Raw genomic sequence first — 15,355 nt, 5'->3', positions numbered from 1 at the left:
GCTGACCGGAGAGGAAACTAACATGTACACCAAAAACTAACATTGTTTCTTTCATTGTATCTTTTCATATAAGAACTTTGTGAGTTAAACATTCCATACAATACCTTATACACAAAGGCAGGTGGGACTCAGAAGTTAACCAGCTAGCTGGTCTAATGTACAAAAACAGTAATGTGTTCACCCAGGATTTGAAACCAGATCTGTATGACTCCAAATGTTTTGCTCTTCCTTGCAGGCTTCACAACTCCTAACTCTTAAATAAGGGAGTTAACATTTTCAAATGACTTTTAGAAAGTTTAGCTTGGTTGGTGCATACAGGACCAATAGATTGTGATATGAAGTGATATTGGAGAGATGAGCAGAAGCCTAACTGGGAGTTAGAGAAGTAAAATACATTTCCCTTCACAGTTTCTTCATCTGAAAAATTAGGAGATTATTGTAGAGGATAAGTGAGATAACATAAGCCAGTCAATCCCTATAGTGCCTAGCAAGATATTAAACATTCAATAATAAGAATGACAACCACAATTGTTAGTGCTATTTATTATCATTTTCTCTTCCAGAGATTGTATGCCTTATATAATTTGGGGAGGAGGCAACCTGGTGAAATATAAGGTGTTCCCTGCTCAAGCACAATGAGATAATTTGCAGGAAGAAAGTCAGAATTTCATTACGCAAAAAAAGATGAGAAAAAATTCAACAGGATCTGTCTTTTTGGCAAGTCACGTGCATTTGTTTTTCTCTGCTTTTAGAGAATGCAGGAGGCAGTCTTACACATCTCCATTTGAAATGAGTTGTTTCAGTTTGGGTTTCCCACCAGAAGGTCCCAGAGAAAGTTTTAGGGTACCTCAGAACATATGAAAGCACAATCATTTTTTTCTTACATTATTGTCTTCCTCTGATTCCCCAATAATCTTCACTCCAAAAATCTGCAGCACATAACATGTGCTTTGAAGGAGCCTCTGGGGCTGCATTAGTGAGCTAAACTCTAGGGTACCGAAATAATTCAACCAAGACAAGACATATTCTTAGATGCAGCAGATACTAGGTGAAGGCAGTAAACGTAACCTCATCAGAAAATGAAAGTAGACCTTTGCTAAACTGCATTAATTTGGATCTGAAATATGCTTTTTTCCCGTCTTAAACTGCAGATCTTAAAGACTATTCAGAATGTTAGCTTGATGATTGTTCCCTGGGTCATATTTGCAGGACAAGTGACAACCTGACATATCCTTTAAAGACCAGTGACCTAGGATCTGGTCTTGTTCTTTTTAAGAGCTAGTTATCTAACTTTATGCTCGGAAGTCAAAAGCCTTACCTGATTCTTTTCTTATAAAAGGAACAGGTTGAACTAGATGATCTTTTAGAGCTCTTTTGGCTCTAAAAGCCTGTAACTCTATAAAAACCGAAGAAATAATATATTTTCCTCTCACCTCACAAGATTATCACAAGGATCAAAGAGAGAGGATGTGCTTGGAAATGCATACAGGGCTCTCCAAAGCTAAATAGTATAGCAGACGCATGCCTTCACCTTGGCCTCCAGCACTGAGGAGGTCAACAAGACTTCGGAGGCCGCTTGGTTTCATGATTCTCAAATGGTCTGCAGAATGGTGTCGGTTATGCTAAATCAGAATCACCTTGTTCACTTTTTAGAAATACACATTCTCCTTGGAGAGTCTGATTTAGTTGTTAACCACGGAATCTGGGGTCTATATTTACAAAACCTCATGCAATTAAGGATTCTGATTCTCTTGGGGAACAGGTAACATTTACTTCATCTTGTATCGCACTGTATTAGTCCCTTCTACAGTGAGGTAACACATTGCCTTAAAAGTAGCCTATCATAGTTACTGACTAGTACTGGAACACCGAGAGGCAGTACTACATTATATTTAAGCTTGGAAACCCTGGGTTTAAATTGCACTCTTTAACCTATTCACTGTGTAACCTTGAGCAAATCACTTAACCTCGCTGAGCCTCAGTTTTCTCATCCTTTAAAGGATATCAATAACATCCTTTCCATTCATAGTGCCTTAATAAAGAGATACTGTATGTAAAGAAACCAATGGAGCGTATTATAATGTTCGCTTGCCTCCCTCTTTCCTAACCCTTTAGAATAATAGACCTATAAGGGTACTGGTAAAACAGAATGGGGCATAATCATCATAATATTAGTAAATAAATCTCGAGTTGCATAACAGATGTTTAGATATCCTACCATCTGAAGGCATGCCAATACATAGTTTGTTTACAGGTATCTGCTTTTCTCTCAGAGACTAAATGTTTAGTGGGTGGCGTTTGGGTGAGTAAAATTACCTTCTGTTATTGTCAGTTTGTTTTAAAAATTAGGGAGATATGCCCAAATGTACGTCTTGTAAGAATTTTCCCTTACTATTTAGCTATATTTATTGACACGTAGACATGTTTGCAAAAGCAAGTATATTTTTCTTCTCCAAACATTCTTCCGCATTTCCCACCATTCCAAGTCTCTTGAGCAAATCCACTATTTACAATAGAGTTGTTTTAATGACACGTTTATGAAAGTACAAATCCGGATCACAGTTTCCCTCTGGACCCTAAAGAGAATTGGAAACACTGTTAGTAGATGCAAGATGAAAGGCGGGTTCAACTGTATCTCAAATTGTATCTGAGGAACGGAAATTGTTTTATAAACCTCAATTAGGCCTCATACCACCCCCCTGAGGCAAGAGAGAAGTATTATGCACTTTTATGGAGACACAAACTGAAAACCCATGGAGAGGTTAATCAATTTGCATCAAATGTCTTATAGCTAGTCTGCAGCGAGTTAGGAACAAAACGGAATTTCTTCCTAGGGAGCAACTTACCTTCTTTTATTTGCCTGATTACTAGAGTGTATGAAACTTCGGGAAAATTATGATGAATGTTCAAAAGAAACCCCTGAGAAAGGATTAGCATTTTTTTCCCCGGTTTAGGGAATGAGTGATTTGTTTTTCACGCAAAAACAACAGTACCTTTTTTGCTTTGCAAAACACTTCCGTAGAAATGACCCCTTTGAGGAAGGAGAGAAGGAAAAGCAGAGCAATTCAGGAATTAGGAGAGCTATTGGTAGGATATTTCTTTTTCTTTCTTCTTTCCACCTCCTTCCAGCAATCTGCGCAGATATGGCACGCTAGAGGGCGCTTGATGTAGAAGAAAAAAAGCCTCGACATCCACTCCAACAGGACCAGTTGCTGTGGAGGCAGGAGACGCAACCTAACAGCAGTCCCCCGATTTCTACACAGCAGCGCATCTTTAATAAACGAACAAACAGAAAAATCCTTAGCATTATGCAGCTTTGACTAATAAAGAAATTCCGTTCGCATCCTCAGTAATTTCCTTTGAACTTCTTGAAACATTCGTCAAATACATATATAGCAGTCTTCTCTCTAATAGCCAATTCGATAACAACTAATCAGAACTATAAACTCTTTTAGGCATAATGAGATGCTGATGTGCCTTTTCCTCCCCTTGTACATCTGTATTTCTTTATACATGCGTAACGATACATTAGCAGAAGTGTGTAAATTTCAAGGGCTGGTAATCTTCTAAACCAGACTTAAGATCAATTACATTTCATTATCATGTTTTAATATACTACAATCCGCTATACCAAACTAGGAGTACTGCAAAGGAGTGGGAGAAAAAGCTCCGCTCTCTCTTTTTCTTTATTCTTTTTCTTCTTCCTTTTTTTTTAAAACACAATGTGAACTATTTTTATAGTTTTGCTCTTCATGGCTCCCATGTTAAACAGGAGGAGTCTGATCTTAATTTAATTGCTGTTCTCTTTCAGAAAAACAAAAACAAAAACAAACAAAAATGCTAAGTGTGTAGTCCACCAAACCTAGGCTGGCTTACTTGATAGCTTTGTCCCAGTCCTCTTAAATCTACCAGCTGCCCCCCTTCAACCTGTTTAGAAGCTGAATGGAGCTTATCTCTTTGCTAGCACCTGGGAAGATAGGAGATAAGGCCATTTTGAAAACCTTCTCCAAAATGATCTTGGCACAGATGTGGTTTTCAGAAAGTGCTGGCACGTCCATTTAGTGAAAATATAAAGGCTAGCTCGATATTAGTAATTTCAGTCAATATTAAGAGATCCAGGCCTAATTTCAGGGACAGCTAAAACCAGCAGTCAAGAAATGCAGAGCATGATAACTCTGGATACTAAGTTCAGTGATGATTTTACACCAAGAATCTATAATCACTTCCAAAGAAATCAGTTTAGTTTTTCAAATCCTATCATAAACATTGGTGAAGGGATCACATTATAAATTTAGCGTGAATACACTTTTCTTTCTCTTTATTTTTTAAGATGGTATTCTGTTTTAGAATATTCCAGGACAAAAGCAATAAGTATTAATATAATACACCACACTTTATTTTTATTCTTCTCATTTTTATATATATATATCACTTGAGAAAAGAATAGCCTGAGGCAGTGGTTCTCAAATGCTAGCAAGCAACAGAATCCCCTGGAGCATTTGTTAAAATGCAGATTTCTGAGGCCCACTCACAACTGGGGTGGGAGAATTTGCATTTCTAACGAGTCCCTGAGGACTGGGAGGCAGGATCTGGTCCAGTTTGAGAACCACTGTAATTGCTCCCATTCACTTAACTTTATGATGGAGACTGGTTTAAAATAAACTCTTAAACTAAAAAAAAAAAAAAAAAAAAAGCAAAAAACCCTTTCCTAAATTTATTTAAACATTTACGAACTTCTTAAAACTGCTTTCTTAATCTTTTTCATTCTTATGATTTATGCTCCAACATTGGAAATGGAAATAAAATTTCAAAGTTTCTTTTGCCTACTGCCACAGTTGTTATATATTACTTACACCTCCCTGCCCCTCATCAAAAAATAGCCCTGAGGATGTGGGGGTTTTCAGCTTTCTTCATCAGGATTCCGTAACAGGAAATGTGGGAAAAGGTCTCTTAATTCCCGGAAAATGTTACATGTTAACTGGTGTTACATTTATGTTTTGGCCATCTTCATATTTCACATTCTTAAAGTTTTTATTTTAAATCTTATTTTGAAATACCCTTGGCAGGTATCACAATGTGAAATCCTTTCATTCACATAATCCACAGTCCTCAACCCCATCTTTAGTAGATAGTCCATGAATGAATGAATGAATGAGTTAATCTAAATTTTAAAGCAATCCAATAAATCTGAATGTTCTCAGTAATTATATCGTGGTAACACTTTTTTTAAGTTAGTTTATTTTAATTTTCAGTTGTTTACTGCAGAATGAAAAGAAGAAACGGTTGAATCTTAATGCAGCAAATAATAGACATGTTCCATTCTGCCATTTCCTATTCCAACTATAGATGTTGGAGTCTTCCTCCTCTCCCACCCACTTCCAGAGTTCTGCTTCCTATAAGCCATCTGATTCTTCACTCTCCAACTAACCAGTCACTGGTTAACTGGCTTCTTCAGTCAAAATTATAAAAGCCCCACCCTTAGTGAAAAAGGAAAGTGCTTTTTACTACCTGGAGTCTCTCTCCAACTCATTCAACTGCAATAGATTCCTCTGCAAAATTATCTGCCTGTCACTGAAACCCAGGCTGGAGACATCCTGCCTCATCCCACTCTGTGCATCAGTCAGCCAAGGTTATTCTGAGTGCAATCCTTCCTCTCACCCTCCCCCCGCCAACTTCTTCCCTGCTCATACTCTTGCCCTATCAGATAATTCCCCACCCTTTCTCCCCAGCAATGCTCCACCACACATGCAATTTCAGTCACGATTCTAAAAGGCTAGGTAGCACAGTCCTCCTCCTGCTGGAAGGCTGTAACCCTGGAGAGGATGTTGAAAAGAAAACACTTTCTTAAGGAGTTAGGCTCTCACCATCATGACATTACACTGCATCCTATTAACAGTGGGTGGAATTGTTAAAGAGGCAAATGCCCCATCTTCCAGCATCCCTGATTATTTTAGAAATATCCTTATAGGGCTTTTAAAACATTATCCTAATCCTCTTTCACACTGCTTAATCATTCTGACCCCTCCTAAGAATTAGGAGGAAATTCCTACTGCTGTGCTTTGAGCAGAAGTTGGCCGATATAGAGGGTTACCTTGACTTCTAGTTGGCCAAAATTCAACGAAGACAATGTATGTAACTGATCTCAGAGTAAACGTGGATAAAGTGAGTCAAAACAAACCCATCCTAACCCAAGGTACTTAAAGCCATTGGACTCTGACTCTCTTCACCTTGCCAAAATAGTTTTTTTCCTTTAAGAAAATAAGATTTGAGGATATTTTCTATCTCGACCTTTCTGGCTTTCTTTTGAGATGTTACTTGTGACCATTCCCAGCCTTCAGTAAGACATAACCGTTTCTTTACTTCTCATAGATGTAAGAAGGTACCCCAAGGAAAGATTCAGACTATTTGTTCAAGGCAAAATGAATGTCTGAAAACTAAGCATAACCCAAGATGTGATCTCTCTGTGCGCTTGGGACTGCCTGGTCTGGCAGCAGTTATAATTTGTTTGAGATGCGAATGCTGTTCCTTTTTCCAAGACAGAATTAGCCAATTCCTGAATTCCCAGTAAGCAGACTGTCTGAGAAGAGAACAGTTACTTAGTGACTGCCTGAGGGGAAAACACCTCTTGGTTCTCTTCACCTCTCCCTCTCCGAAATAAGTTTCTGGTCTATGACAGCTAGAATGTGAAACAAACAGATATGAGACCTATAGTCAATATTGTTTTCAACATTTCACAGAGGGATGTTACATGCCTTACCAAAAGAAAAGTCAAATCTGCATAAATATTACAAGCATATCGTGCCTATTTTCTCATTCTGCTGGGTCTGTCTCCTTAGAATCAGACAGTACAAGCTCTACAGACCTTGTGTCTGGACTTCTGTATCCTTTCCTCCTTCTGTTTCAGCTCTGTCCCCAGATGGTAAAACCCTTCCTCAGGGCTCACCTCTAGCGCACAAGGAATGGACTAAATTGGGGTGTCCTGTGGAGGGCAGTTTAAAAAAAAAGGAGATCAATTCATCTTATTTTTCACTAATTTTATGAAAAGTTGATCACAGTGGCTGAATATTTCTACCTGTTAGCCTCAGTGATGAGAAAAAAAACTCTGGATGGATTAAGTCATGATTCCTTGTTCTTGCACTGGCTCTCCCCCCCGGGTGGCCATTTCTCAAGATCTGAGTGGAGTCCATCCGAGGACTTGAAGGGGCTACAGACAGGGCGCCTCTCGGTGGAGGCAGAGGAGCTGCAAGAATGGTGCCTAAGAGGAGATCTGCAGGCTAGACACATTGAGAAGACTTAGCAACCCCTCCCTTTATTTCCCAAGCAAGTTCTGCTCTTCTTTTACACCTACTTACTGCGTGCCCCCCGTGGCTGCCCCTCTGCTCTCCCTCATCTCATCGCCCCAAAGGAGCGGAAGCATCAGGATGCGCTTCACCTACAGGACCACCACACGCCACCTCTAGACATTAGCGTCTAAGTAGTACGCAGCGGTCTTACAAACATCCCACCCTGTCCGCAGAAGTCTCTTGGAATAACAAGGAAATAAGCTGCTCATGCACACTCCTTTGCCCTGTCGCGTCCTCTTGCTCCCACGGAAAGCAGCTGTGGGTCACTAAGAGGCTTTGCAAGATAAGGCGAGCCCCAGAGCGCAGGTAAGATTCGAGGGAGAAAGCTCGCGGGTACCTCCTCCGCATCCTTTTATCATCTGCCAGCCCTCTCAGCCGGGAGCCTGGCCCTCCGCGGGCTGCGCGCCCCGCACGGAAGGGCGCGTCTTCACCCGGTGGCTCTGGCGGCGGAGACGCGCGGGGCGTGCTCGGGAGCGAGGAGCGAAAAGTTGTGAGCCCATTTGGTAGCTGGAAAGAGCGAACGAGCGAGCGCGCGAGAGCGATGGGGGAAGGCAGGGCGGGGGCGGGGAGGGGGACCGCTTACATGAATTTCCAAGTGGTAGACCTGCCTCTGCGCTCTGCCCAATGAGATCCGTCAGGGGAGGCACCCGGCTCACTTTTCCACATCACTTCACAGTTACATTTGGCAGGCAGGCGGGCTCGCACGCCGGAGCGCTCAGCCCGGAATTTGTGGATTTATTTGGAATCTCCCTGCCTCCTCGAAGCTCGTCCGCTGTCGCCGGTTTCTGCACAGACGGCAGCGTCAACCCAGCCGCCGCACTTTGGGCTGCGGACCCCCGGAGCCCAGCGCGCCCGCCCCGCGTCTCCACACCAAGCCCCGCAGCTCCGAGAGGCATGAACGGATTCCGGAGACGCCTGCCCAGCGCGCGGGGACCGGTCAGTGCTTGCCGCCCTCAGGAGCCAACCCCGAGTCCCGCCAGCCATTTGTGAACCAGGAGGCTTGAAATTCGCCAGCGCGGAGCCCCACAAGAGTAAGTGGTCCTCCTTACCCCGCGTTTTTCTCCATACCCTGAGTACCCAGAAGGGACCGTTTCTTATAGGAATTCCCATGCCCCTTCGGACACCTTGTGCGCCTCCTTGCCCCCAGATGGTGGTTGCGGGTTCCCAGCCCAGGCGCGGGACTGAGCTGCATCTTCTTTCCTGATATCCATAGCTGATGGGGACACCTTCAGGGTTTTGCCTATTTTTGCAAACTGCTCCGACAGTAGATCCTGGGAAGTAGCAAGTAGGCTGTGCCCCTCCGGTTTCCCTGCCGGGCTCCCTCCTTGCGGTCGCCTGGCGAATTCGCCGCCTCCCGACCCAGGCAGGCGCCGGTGCAGCCGCGCGCCTTCACTGCGGGGTCCGTGCGGTGAATGAGAAGCACCCGCGTCTGGTTGAGAGCCCGAGAGCAGAGGCGAAGGGGCCAGGGATGCCCTCTTGCTGGTTGGTGCACAGCCCCACCTCCGAGGAGAGGGAGGGCGACCTCCGCGGTGGGGCTGCGGGCCGCGACTCTGCAGCGAGAACCCCAGCGCGAGGCGTTCCCACAAGTGGCTGCTCCAGCCCGGGAGGCGCGGTGCCCGCTGCAAACTTGCCGGCTCCGCAGCCGCCCCGGGGCTCTGCAGTCGCCGAGGAGCTGCTCTGCACCCAGGCAGGACCCCCAGGCAGTGTCCCCTCTGAGACTGCGCTCATAGAGGCCACCTGAGCCGGGGACTCCTCGGTAGCCCCTCTCCCAGCGCCGGCAGAGCCGGGAGCCGCGCTTTCTGTCACCTCATCGTTCTCCATCCATGAATCTTTGGGGGGCGGGCCGCGCCCCTTGCAGTACCGGAGGAAAAGAGTGCTCTCTCCTGGGTTCTGCCAGCGCGTAACAGGTTCATAAGGGACCTACTCCGGTTCTCCCAGATTCTAGCCGAGGCTGGGAGACTGAAACCCTGCCGCCGCCAACGCTGATACCAACAGGTATCCCCAATTTCCTCCGCTTTTTCCCTCCCCAAGTCCAAAGCCTTCCCCCACCCTATCTGGTAGAAACCTCAAAGTTTCCTTATCGTTGACCCTTCCCCGCAGGCACAGAGCCGGCGGCACGTCACGGACTAGCCGTTTGCCTCCGCGAGCGGAGATGGCAGCTGTTTGCTTGGGTTGCTAAATGTAAGAAATCAAACAACATTAATTGTTTATTGTTGCAAACGCACAACATTAGTCTGTAATGGAAAATCAGGCTGGCAGCTGCTCACTTCAGCTCCAATTAAAGGATAGAGCTTATAACCGAGCAGGCGGGAGGGAGAAAAGGTCCTTTCAACTTTACCACCCTTTCCTGAAGATTCCGCAAGAGTTTCCTCTTTATGAGGCACCATCCCTTACCGCGCCAGAGCTGCTAATCAGATCATTCGGCTGCTTTCTTTCACCGGGCTTCGCAGTATTTGTGGGCTGACAATGGGAAGGAGGGGACGCCTGAGAAGGGATGCGAGAGGGCTACCCCCTCGCATCGGGTACCACCGCCAAGCAGAGAGGAGGGACAGGGGTTGGTTGGGGCCATTTGGAAGTGCCTGTCCTCTTTACAACACTCCCGACAGCCATCTCAATGGTTAACAACCCTCCTTGGGCTGTCACCTCTAGCTTCATTATAGGAGCTTTTCAACTGGAAAACTATATGTGGGAAAGAGATATTTATGTAAGATTTGAGAGTGGGATTTTCCATCCATTCACCCTCGACTCTGTACCTCACTGCGTGCAAAATGAGCCCTGTCGTTCATGCTAACACCGCTGAAATTTCTGCCTGAAATTTCTGGCTATTGCCTTTCATCAGCTGTGTCCACTTTTGCAGGGATTTTATCTGGAGAGAGAGAGAGAGAGAGTGTGTGTGTGTGTGTGTGTGAGTGTGTGTGTGTGTGTGTGTGTGAGAGAGAGAGAGAGATTCTTTTACCGCGAGACCTGATACCTTTGAAGGATGTTCTCTGAGGGTTACATTTTTCCCCCCTCCGAGGGAGTGCTCCATAATCATCATGTCCAGACATGTTTTTCCACTTCCCTGAACTGTGTGGCTGAAAGAAATTCTAGGGCTATCCCTCTTATTAAATAATAATACCAATAATCATATTCTGTGATTCTGCTTTAGCAGATTTGAATCTCCCCATCACATAGTCATTTCATGCTGGAGCAGTCACAAGATTTTAAATCACGTTTGATGTATGTTTTCCTGGACTCTGAAGAGTGCTTGGAGTTGAGAAAAATCTGTTCTGAAAACAGATAGATGCACCTTTCCACCAACTCCTGGGAATTGCTTCTTTCCGGGCTGTTCAGTGGCAGTTCCTCTTTCTCATTCTGTTCCCTACACCACCCCAATGAGTGTCCAGGTATCCCAGGACCGTCACGAATAGGCCAGATATTTGAGAGACGCTAGCTAACGTTCTCTGAAATTTGTGCTGTAATGCTGTCATTCAAACTTTGTAATCTTTCTCCCCTGCAACCTGGATCTTGTATTTCCAATTATTATTACTATTACAAATCAATTCTTCTGCTTTATGGTCTACATTCTCCTAAAACTCTCAAGACTCTTGATGGCTAAATCTCTCCACCAAAGACTCTTAACGTTTTTTGGCTGCGTTTTTGGTGTCCGGGATGCATTTCTTGAGCTCTTGAAGGTATACGAATTTAGCTGAAGAACACTTTTATAGCAGCCTTCACTAGAATCGCAGCTTCCTTTGCCTGCTGTACACATGTCAACTCTAAAGGGAAGGAAGTCTTTAACCTGGAAATAACTTTATTGGGGTATCACATAGAACTCTGGGCAAGACAGAATTCCTCTAAGGCAACCCTTTAATTTAGCACTGAACGCACTTTGAGTAGCCGGTGGTGCCGTGCTCCGTGTGAAAAAAGAACAAATGAGCCAACAACCCAGCAGAATGGAATAGACCACTTGAAAAGGCAATTGCAAAGTCTGTTACATGAATATACTCATCATGCAACATTTCCTTGTAAACAGATTGAACAGATTTAAGCTCTAATAGTCCAGGTTAACAGGGAGCATCAGATTGTTGCACCAATGCAATGCAACTTCAAAAAATGAGGGTATAATGATTCTATTCAAGAAATTCTACCTCAGGGCTTTGCTTTCCAGGTTCCCATCATTATTTATTACTGAGGAAAAAGGAAAGAACACATTTAGAAAAGTTAGAATCCACACTTCACCAACTGTTCAGAAGACCTTATTATCATAAGTAAATTAATGCTTTAAAGAAAAAAATAATCATCTCTTTATTCTTCCACTCAAGGTGGCACATCTTATGGCTTTATCAACATTCCAATCTGAGCCAATTTTCTATGCCAAACCAAAAGCTTTTCAGGGGGAAAATGACATTCAATTTGTAGTTCCAGCCACGCTTTTCTGGTCCATCAGCAAAGTTTTATGTTTGACAAATCAAAGGGCAAGCGTAAATCAGGGTAACCTTCCAATTATAGATGCAATCTAAGGTCTCAAGACTTTCTTTTTTGGAAATATTGTGCTCAGTGGTGCTGCTGATACTGGTTTCAGTCATTTTATATTTCTTAAAATGTTATTCAGAGAAGCAGAAAAAAATGCCGTTTTCTCTTTTTTCAGCACTGTTGGCATTCACAGCTGAAATGAACTAGCTTTGCTTTTAGTTTAGGAAAAGGCTCCTAACTTTGGTGTATTATGTATCTTCTACAGAGTATGGAGTTAAACCAACGCTGATTCTTGTTGCTCTGTATTATGTGTTGTACACACATACAAACAGACATACGCAAACACACAGAGGAAATTTACTTCTTGAAAACATGCCCAGATAACTATTTATTCATTGTTCAAGTCTGAGATTTTTATCATGTTTCCTTTACCATTTTATCTGTCTTACCTTATTTGATTTGCTCTCCTGGCTTCTTGGATTTGTATATTGACCAGTCTTAAAAAAAAAAAAAGATGATCTGTTTGTGGCGCTGGAAAAATTTTTCCGGAACCTCATAAATGTGTATTTGTGAAATAGAATAATATTTCTATGGGCCAAGGCTGTCATCTGATTTAGTGGGGCTTAATTAACCAAACAGCAATTAGTCCTCTCTCTTTTTATTCCCATAGAAATTTGTGATGAGCAGTATATTTCTGCTGAACTGCTGGTTCTTGCTTCTGGAACCCGCTTCAGATGTAACCACGAGGAGAAAATTAGTTGAACCTGGCAACTTCAAAAGGTCAGAAAAGAAATAAGTTCAAGAGATGCCATTTAGCTGCTTCCCCCATATGTGGCTGCCAAGTAAATCTCCATTGCCACTTCATGGCACAGCACCAGGGCCAATACGTTTCCTTTTTCTATCATGTCCCAAGCTTTTATTTCCTGATTTTTAAATGTCATGTGCTAGTCTCTATCTTAAATATCATCCACCTCCTTACCTTTAGACTTCTTGTTTTTTTTTTAAAGTTTTATTAGTAGATAGCAATATATAGAGATATGACTTTCTCTATTGCTTTGGAAAACATCATAAAAGAATAACACTTGTATTTAGAACCTTCAAACACTTTCCTTCCCTACCCCCACAGCCAAAGACAATAGCAAATGCTAGAATGATGGTTGGTTGAAGGCGAAGTCTGGAATTGGTTCTCAGTAAACATTTATTTAATGCATTAACAATTAGCAAAGACTACCCTCCCTCCCTATTTACTAGGTGATACTCAGTAAAGGGGAGAGCGGGATGCAATCATATGCAAAGTCCAATATTGTGCCTATCTCCTTTAATTTTCACTAAAGAAATTTCGTAAATTGTCCTAAGTTTATTTTCAGACACAGCTTTTCTCTTTTGTAAAAATCAACTTTACTCATGTGCCACAAAGCATAGTTTTTCTCCCTCAAAATCATTTATAAATGGTATAGGAATATAAAAAAGATGTAATTCTGCTTTGTAAAAACAAGAATGTCTCCAAGACCAGACTTGCATCAAAAATGCTATTAAACTAAATGTGATGAAAGTTATATTTTATTGGGAAAAATACTCTAATTATGGAAGTGTTGCATGTGTAATTCAGTGTGTGTACATTTCCCTTGCTGGAAATGTATAAAGAAATAACTGAGAAAGAACTTACTTCTTCTCTCCCTCCCCTGCTCTCTCCCTCCCTCTCTTCTGTTTTTCTTTAATATATTTTGTATTTGAATAGAGCAGTTCACATTAACCTCATGTGAGTTGCAAGTCTAAATGTCTTAGAAGACAATTCTATACTATTGATTTTAATCAGCAGCATACCTGGCCCTCACATATACACACAGGGAAAAAAAAGCATTACATATTCGATGATAAAGTTCTTCTGTGGATGTTTCTATTGATATTTTAAGCATGTTGAATATATTGCAAAGGAATATTAAGTGGAATCTTCTAAATTCTTTCTATGTATATCATTAAGTGAAAATGTTTTCATAGTATATTCACGTTCTACTACCAATGAGAACAATATTTTCCATACATTGTTTCCTTCTAGATAGATTACTGCATAAAATATGATTATTTGATTTCTGATGTGACACAAATAACATAAAATAAAATAAGTTGATGGGGGAGTGATATAAATGTCATAAGGGGATGTTTTCCTTTCTTATTTATGCCACCTCATCTCCAAAATCTGATATAAAAATTTCAAGGGCGCATTCCATTCTTTATTAGTCTATTGCTGTGTCAGCTTGACAAACAGAATTTAACTTTTCTGTGTCCAAATAGTTCCATCTTCAAAATGGGGATGCTCAAAAATATGAAAAAAATTTAAGTCCATACGTATTTTAGAGTAAAACATACTTGGCTTTGTCTTGTCTTTGAGTTTCACTAAAATCTAGTAGCTGGAGATAGCATGTTTATTTTAGAATCCGTGTAATAAATTTAATTAATTTTCATGCACTATATACATGTTGTTTGATATCTCAATATTATTTTTGTCAAGTGTTGCTTGCTATCTGTCTGATTATCTGCCTATCCATCATCTGTGTCCATAGTTCATGTTTGCAGGGTCTATGGGTGGTTTTTAAGCTAAAATGTCTTTGAAACATGAAAGAATGACAGTAAGGTGCACTTGTAAGGATGGTTATTACACAGCATAACCCAATTGGCAGAATTTTGACTTACTATGCTGGGATACTCGGCTGCTTGTCAGTTTTAGTATTATAGACTTTGTAACCTTGGTTATGTGATATAACTGATTTTAACCATTTCTACATTTCTTAAACAAGAAGGGAGAGCTTCTAGTTTCTAACTGAAACTCCTCAAAATAAGTAGAAAAAGTTTTTTGAACACTTTGAAAGAAGATACTTTCTGAACCAATCTCTATCTAGCATTATCTTCTCTGAGTTCCCTTCTGAGTAGTGGTTAGATATGACTTTGGCCTCATCTTTGAATTAGTAGGGACCGTTCTCACAAGAATGCAGAGATGGTTATGAAAGGCAACGAAATTTTTCTTGTGGAAATACCTGAATAGAAACAGAACAGATTCATGTTTTTCATTGAGTGGTTACAATTTGATTGAAAGTAAACAGCTCTGGTGTGGATGTGTAACACTTACACTTTGCCTTCTCTGGAGAAAATAGTGAAGGACAATGCTGTGTCTTCTATGGAAAGAAGAGACAAGGTTGGTTCTGGGAGATTAAAAATGCTGCCCTTTAGAAGTCTAATAAAATGATTTGAAATCATTAATTTTATGTTAGCTGTGGGTAGGGAAAGATATTTATAAAATGCGTTTTCATTTATATTCAACTTGGTTCATGCCGTTTCTTTTTTAAAAATCAAGAGTTGCAAAATCACTGGAATTTTCCTCAGTGTTATACAGAGCAAGAAATTGAAATAAAATAATTTTTAAAAATCAATCAAGATTCTTTCTTAAGTATGTGAAACATTCAATAAGTAGTAACGATTATTGCTACGTTGAGAAAGAGTTTTATATACCTTATCTTATTCAATTTTTTCTGAAATACTTTAAGTTAGTAAGAAACACAGAA

At 41.5% G+C, this 15,355-nt stretch overlaps 1 protein-coding gene and 1 long non-coding RNA gene across 6 annotated transcripts in view; one reads left to right on the top strand and one right to left on the bottom strand.

Annotated features, from left to right (window-relative positions):
• Window positions 1-526: 526 nt before the first annotated feature.
• LOC139082200 (uncharacterized) lies at window positions 527-7,822 on the bottom strand. Of its 2 annotated transcripts, XR_011537952.1 has the most exons (4): window positions 7,073-7,663; window positions 6,863-6,979; window positions 2,994-3,271; window positions 2,428-2,576 (listed from the first exon to the last, which is right to left on the bottom strand). It is a non-coding gene; the product is annotated as an uncharacterized lncRNA (long non-coding RNA). The 2 variants fall into 2 exon arrangements; XR_011537953.1 differs by lacking the exons at window positions 6,863-6,979; window positions 7,073-7,663 and adding an exon at window positions 7,681-7,822 and having other exon boundaries at window positions 527-2,576.
• CDH8 (cadherin 8) overlaps window positions 7,641-15,355 on the top strand; it is a 337,912-nt gene continuing 330,197 nt past the window's right edge. Inside the window, exons 1-2 of one of the 4 annotated variants that reach the window (XM_070612038.1) lie at window positions 7,773-8,374; window positions 12,469-12,578. The gene's annotated coding sequence lies outside the window, so the exon portion shown is untranslated. Of the gene's footprint in view, window positions 8,375-12,468; window positions 12,579-15,355 lie in introns of all 4 variants that reach the window. The other 3 variants (XM_070612040.1, XM_008515416.2, XM_070612041.1) reach the window with 3 other exon arrangements.

This window comes from Equus przewalskii, chromosome 3 (genome assembly GCF_037783145.1).
Source record: "Equus przewalskii isolate Varuska chromosome 3, EquPr2, whole genome shotgun sequence".
Taxonomy (NCBI): domain Eukaryota; kingdom Metazoa; phylum Chordata; class Mammalia; order Perissodactyla; family Equidae; genus Equus; species Equus przewalskii.
This window is presented reverse-complemented; position numbering and strand designations above follow the sequence as displayed.